This window comes from Nicotiana tabacum, chromosome 22, assembly GCF_000715075.1.
Source record: "Nicotiana tabacum cultivar K326 chromosome 22, ASM71507v2, whole genome shotgun sequence".
NCBI classification, from domain to species: Eukaryota; Viridiplantae; Streptophyta; class Magnoliopsida; order Solanales; family Solanaceae; genus Nicotiana; species Nicotiana tabacum.
The window spans coordinates 82,791,672-82,797,671 of NC_134101.1; positions in this window are offsets into that span (position 1 = coordinate 82,791,672).

The window sequence follows — 6,000 nt, forward strand, 5'->3', positions numbered from 1 at the left end:
CTTGGAAACTCCGTTTGCAAGCGTCAGTCTATTGAAACTTTGCTCCCTTCTGAGTCAACTTTGTCAAAGGTGCTGAAAGGGAAGAAAATCCCTCTACAAATCTCTTGTAATAGCCTGCCAAATCGAGAAAGCTACAAACCTTTGTCGGTGTTGTGGGTCTAGGCCAAGTCTTTACTGCCTCAATCTTTTGTGTATCCACCCGGATGCCTTCACCCGAAATGATATGCCCAAGGAAAGCTACAGAGTTTAACCAGAATTCACATTTAGAGAATTTTGCATACAACTTCACTTTTTGTAGAACTCTGAGCACAGTACGCAGATGATCTACTTGCTCAGCCTCTGAACGAGAATACACTAATATATCATCGATAAATACAATTACGGATAGATCTAAAAAGGGCCCGAACACACAGTTCATCATATCCATGAATATTGTTAGGGCATTGGTCAAACCGAACGACATAACACGAAACTCAAAGTGCCCATATCTGGTCCTGAATGATATCTTTGGAATATCTTCATCCTTAACCCTTACCTGATGGTACCCGGACCTCAAGTCTATCTTTAAAAAATACTTGGCACCTTGGAAATAATCAAATAAATCATCAATCCTCGGGAGCGGGTACTTATTCTTGATTTTCACCTTATTCAACTGTCTATAATCAATACACATCCATAAGGAACGATCTTTCTTCCTTACAAATAACACAAGCACTCCTACGGTGATGTACTAGGTCTGATAAAGCCTTTTTCAAGCAAGTTCTTTAGTTGTTCCTTCAACTCTTTCAACTCTGCGGGGGCCATTTTATAGGGAGGAATAGATATTGGATGAGTATCTGGTAGTAGGTAAATAGCAAATTCAATTCCTTGCTCTGGCGGAAGACCCAAAAGTTCATCAGGAAAAACATCGGGAAACTCATTAACCACATGGATGGATTGAATGGTTGGTGACTCTATTTCCATATCATGAACCCGAACTAAGTGATAAATACAGCCCTTTCTGATCATCTTCCTTGCCTTGAGATAGGAAATAAATGTACCTCTCGGCGATGCCGTATTATCTTTCCACTCCAAAACAGGCTCCCCTGGAAATTGAAATTGGACTATCTTTGATCTAAAATCAGCGTTGGCATGACAAGAAGCCAACCAATCCATACCCATGATAACATCAAATTCTACCATATCTAACTCGATTAGGTCCGCTATGGTAGATCAACTATGAACTACTATTATACAACCCCTATATACCCGCTTAGCTATCACTGAGTCCCCAACAGGTGTAGACACCTCAAAAGGTTTAACCAATTCGGGTTTTATTCCAAACTTACTAGCAATTAATGGAGTAATGTATGATAAGGTGGAACCTGGGTCAATCAGTGCATATACATCATATAAGGAGACTGATAATATACCTGTAACAACATCAGGCGATGACTTCTGATCCTGTCATCCTGCCAACACATAAATGCAGTTCTGAGGACCGCTCGAGCTAGATGCTCGTGCTTGTGAACTGTTACACCCCATGTTTTTGTACATGAAAGTATATCGTAAGTCAATTTATGTAAGCTCGGAAATGAGATCTTCTTTGAACGTATACAAAGTTATTTAATGTTGTTATACCCAGTACTTCAGATGTCACTATCATTATAGGATTATCTAATATAAACTCAAAAAGAACGAAATCCTTCTACAAGGATAAGAAAGGTTTACTGAAGTCTTAAGCAAGTTAAGATGAATGTGAGACTTGTTAATCATGATTTAAATGATTTTTAAATTCAATATATGACTATATATGATGTTTGGATATGAAATATAAAGTTTGGGAAAAATCGGATTTAAGTTGCGGAAAAATCGACTAAGGATTTGCCTTGTAATAAAACATTTTGAGTAATATATTTCATGTGTTATATGAGGTTGTTTTGGGACATATTATATACCAAAATGAAGGTCTTGGAACCTAGTTTCCAACGGTCCAAACCATTTATTCATACGACATAGGGGTAGAGAAATATGAATTAATATAGTAGGATCGATAAGTCACATCGCCACACTTCGGAGAAACTAGCAGTTTTATAGGTCAGTTGCGACACAATTTTCTCCCAATCTATTGAGATTTACATGGAGATATTTATATGAAATTAAAGCCCTATGTGTCTAGTTTCTAACGCTGCAAATAGTTTGTCAATACAATGTCGGATTGGAGAGATACAAACGTCCGAAGTTGCACCGCTCAAGCTGCCAAGCAGGCAACTTACCCACCTACTTGGAGAATTGAGGCGGTGGGCTTATAAATTATCTTCTCCCTTGTATATCTCGTCATTATACACAGAAATAATACACCAAAACACTCTCAATTCTCTCTAAGAGCAGGTCCAGCATCCCATGAACCAAACTAAAGGGAAATCAACTCAAATTATCATCAAAGGTGTTAAAGATTACAAGAGAATGCTTCAATGATGTTGTGGTGTGATTAAGGGCTATTGTGAGCTAAGTTGAGATAGGGTTTTGAGTTGGAGATGTTGTCCAAGGTATGTATAACATCTTCTTGATTGTGCCTAAGGCTAATCTTGTGTTGGTTGTGTTGTTTGAGTGAAAAACCATAAGATAGCACTTGAAAGAACATGAGATATGATTGTCTCTTTGGCTGGGCTATTTTGTGGCTAAATATATGGTTTGTGATTGCTGAAAATTATGAGAAATAATTTGATAATGTTGTGGCTGCTATTTTTAATCTTTTATAGGTTTTAATTAAGTTGATTGAAGAAGAAAAGATGAAAAACAAGTGATTGACGGTAAAAATTAAGGTGCTAGATGTATGGGGCTGTTTTGGAAGGCATTTTGTGGATGTTTTAAACTAGAAATAATATGGTACATATAATTATGATGTTCTAAAGGTTGCAAACTAATTTATGAAATAAGAGTTGGATTCAATTCATATCTTATTATGAGTAAAAACGAGCTTGCCGCTCAATATAATTGTTAAGATAATTAGAGAAACTCATATTGGATTGCATTGTTGTTGTTAATGGGTTGTTGATGACCCTTAGTGGTATTTGGGATGTATTAAAATAGGGAAGGTTCTGCCCGATTTTTCTTAAGCCATACGACTAGCCAAATACAATGGTACGATATTATATGTTAACGACAATATCATTTCACTTGTTGAAGATGCAAGACATTGTGTCGAGCTTGGTTGAGTAATAAGGAAGATGTCATACAGGTATGTTAAGGCAATCCCTTATTTCTTTTAGCATTATCCATTCTATTTTATTCGTAATACAATGATATCTACATTCAGAAAGAGAGTTGGTAAGAGATTGAAGGTGGTTGCGGAAGAGTTGAGTCAGAGGAACTCGATTTTGCATCATGCTTATGATGAGTAAATGTAAGGTCTTCAGTAGATCATGTGTGTACTAAGATGTCTAAGCTTCTTAATAATAAGCCCTAAGGAAAGAATATCTATTCACTCATATGGTAAAAAGGAATAAAAGAATCGGAAGGTAGACACAAGTTTCAGCAAGTAAAAGAAGCAAGGTGAAGAAGGGTACGAGATACCTAGTTAATGAAGATTAAAAATATTTACAATTCTAGCAGAGAAATATAAGCATTCTGAGTTACTTTCAATAGTAATGGAAATATATACAATTAGCCACACCCATCTCAATTATGGCCTATGGGAGTTGACAAATACAGTTTAAGAGAAGGATGGGATATCATGATCAAATTGGGGTTAGAGTAATCCAAAATTATGGATGGATTGTTTGCATTAGTTGATATTTCAGAAGGATAGTGCAAATGTGGTAATAGATATCCTTGTGAGACACCCAGATGGTGAACTCTAAAATAGTATAATCATGTATGAATACTTGAATGTTACATCCCGCATTTTCATATGTTAAAGTTTCGTCGTAAGTTAATCGACGTAAGTTCGGGGATGTGATTATTTTGAGATTTTAAGTATTATGCTATTTGAAACAAGTGATAAGTAAATTCGTGAAGGTGAGAGGGGAAGCAAGTCAAAGAAAATGAATTTTCGTCCAAGTTTGGCATGTTGGGATAAAATATGGCCCGAGCTAAAATACTCGGTATTTATGAACTAGTGCCACACGAGGTACCACATGACCATGATAGTAAGGTATATAAGGTATGTGAAAAGTGAGTAGTATTTTAAGTAAGTGGGAATAATTCTCAATTATGTGGGTAATAGATTAATTACTAGGTTACGAAACATTACCCGGTTAACTAATAAGTGAATAAATTTAATCAATTATCCAAAGAGTAACGTGGCAGCCTAGGCTTGATGGAGGCGTGACTCTTAAAAACATAAAAATAAGGTGGCATCAAGATGGATTAATCATTAGGAAACTGGGGCCCACGTTATTGTATAAGAAGTATCAAATTTAAGAGACTTAAATTTCAAAGTCATATAACTTACATTCTGGTTCATATCCAAATTCATTTTATCATCGATCACTTAAGAGTCTTGTGACTCGTAAGGAGCTTCATCAGGTTATTCTGAGTCATTTCATATGCATCTGCATATGTCCAACAACGCAAGACTGCAATAATTCAAATCAAAGTGAGGATTTGCTAACGGAGTACAATGTAATTTTTTCCAAGAATATCATATGGATTTTTCCCTACTTCGATCCCCATTTCGTGTTGTCGCAATCAACAGGTGTTAAAGGGATTGTCAAGAGAATCGGTTCAGGTATGTTAAGGATATCACTTCTTTCTTTTGGCATGATCCATACGATGCAAACGAAACGTGCAAATGCACAAATTCCATATATGACTCTATTCATAGAAGTATTAGAAGTGCCTATGTTCTTGAATCTCCATATATCTTACTATTCCATCGTCTGTTCATGGGTCTCAGAAAATACATAAAATGATTTTATGATATTAATAAGATATAATGGTATTATGACGTACTGAGAAATTTTGTTATCGTATTTCATATGCATTTCATGCATTTATACATGTACATTGACCCATGACTCAGACGGTGTGTGTGTGTGTGTGTGTGTGTGTGTATATATATATATATATATATATATATATATATATATATATATATATATATATATATATATATATATGTATATGGGAAAAGGTTACGGCGTTATATACGCACTACCACCTGATCATCTGGTATATGATGATGATGTTGCCCACTATGGCTGAAATATGATCAAACGGCGTTATATACGCGTATATATGTATGTATTCAAACGGCGTTATATACACGTATATATGTATGTATATATATGTATATGGGATATGGGAAAGGTTATGACGTTATACACGCACCACCACCTGATCAGCTGGTATATGATGATGATTTTGCCCACGGTGGCCGATATGATATAAAGGGATGCCCTTAGATGCTGATGATGTTATGAAACATGTACCTATGCACGACATGACATTCATACGCATATGCATGACGCTGAAAGAAATTTATGATTTACAAAGTTATTCAGACTTACATGTTGAGTCATGTACTCCATATGTCTTCTATGTCTCTTATGTATTTATTTACGTGCCTTACATACTCGGTATATTATTCGTACTGACGTCCCTTTTGCCTGGGGATGCTGTGTTTCATGCCCGCAGGTCCTGATAGATAGGTCGAGATCCCACCAAGTAGGCTATCAGCTCAACGGAAGATGTTGGTGCGCTCCATTTGCTTCGGAGTTGCTCGTTTGGTTAGTATGATTTAGACGTGTATTGTTTGGTATGGAGGGACTCTGTCCCGACCTTTAGGCATTTATGTATTCTTAGAGGCTTGTAGACATATGTCGTGTACGTAAAAGATTGTACGGCCTTGTCGGCCTATGTTTTGAGTTTATAAAGGATCATGTTGGCCTATAAGGCCCGTATGTCACGTGTATATGATGATGTAATAAGAAAGATACGTTACATTGGTACTCGGTCGAGTAAGGTACCGGGTGCCCATTGCGGCCCATCGGTTTGGGTCGTGACAAAAGTGGTATC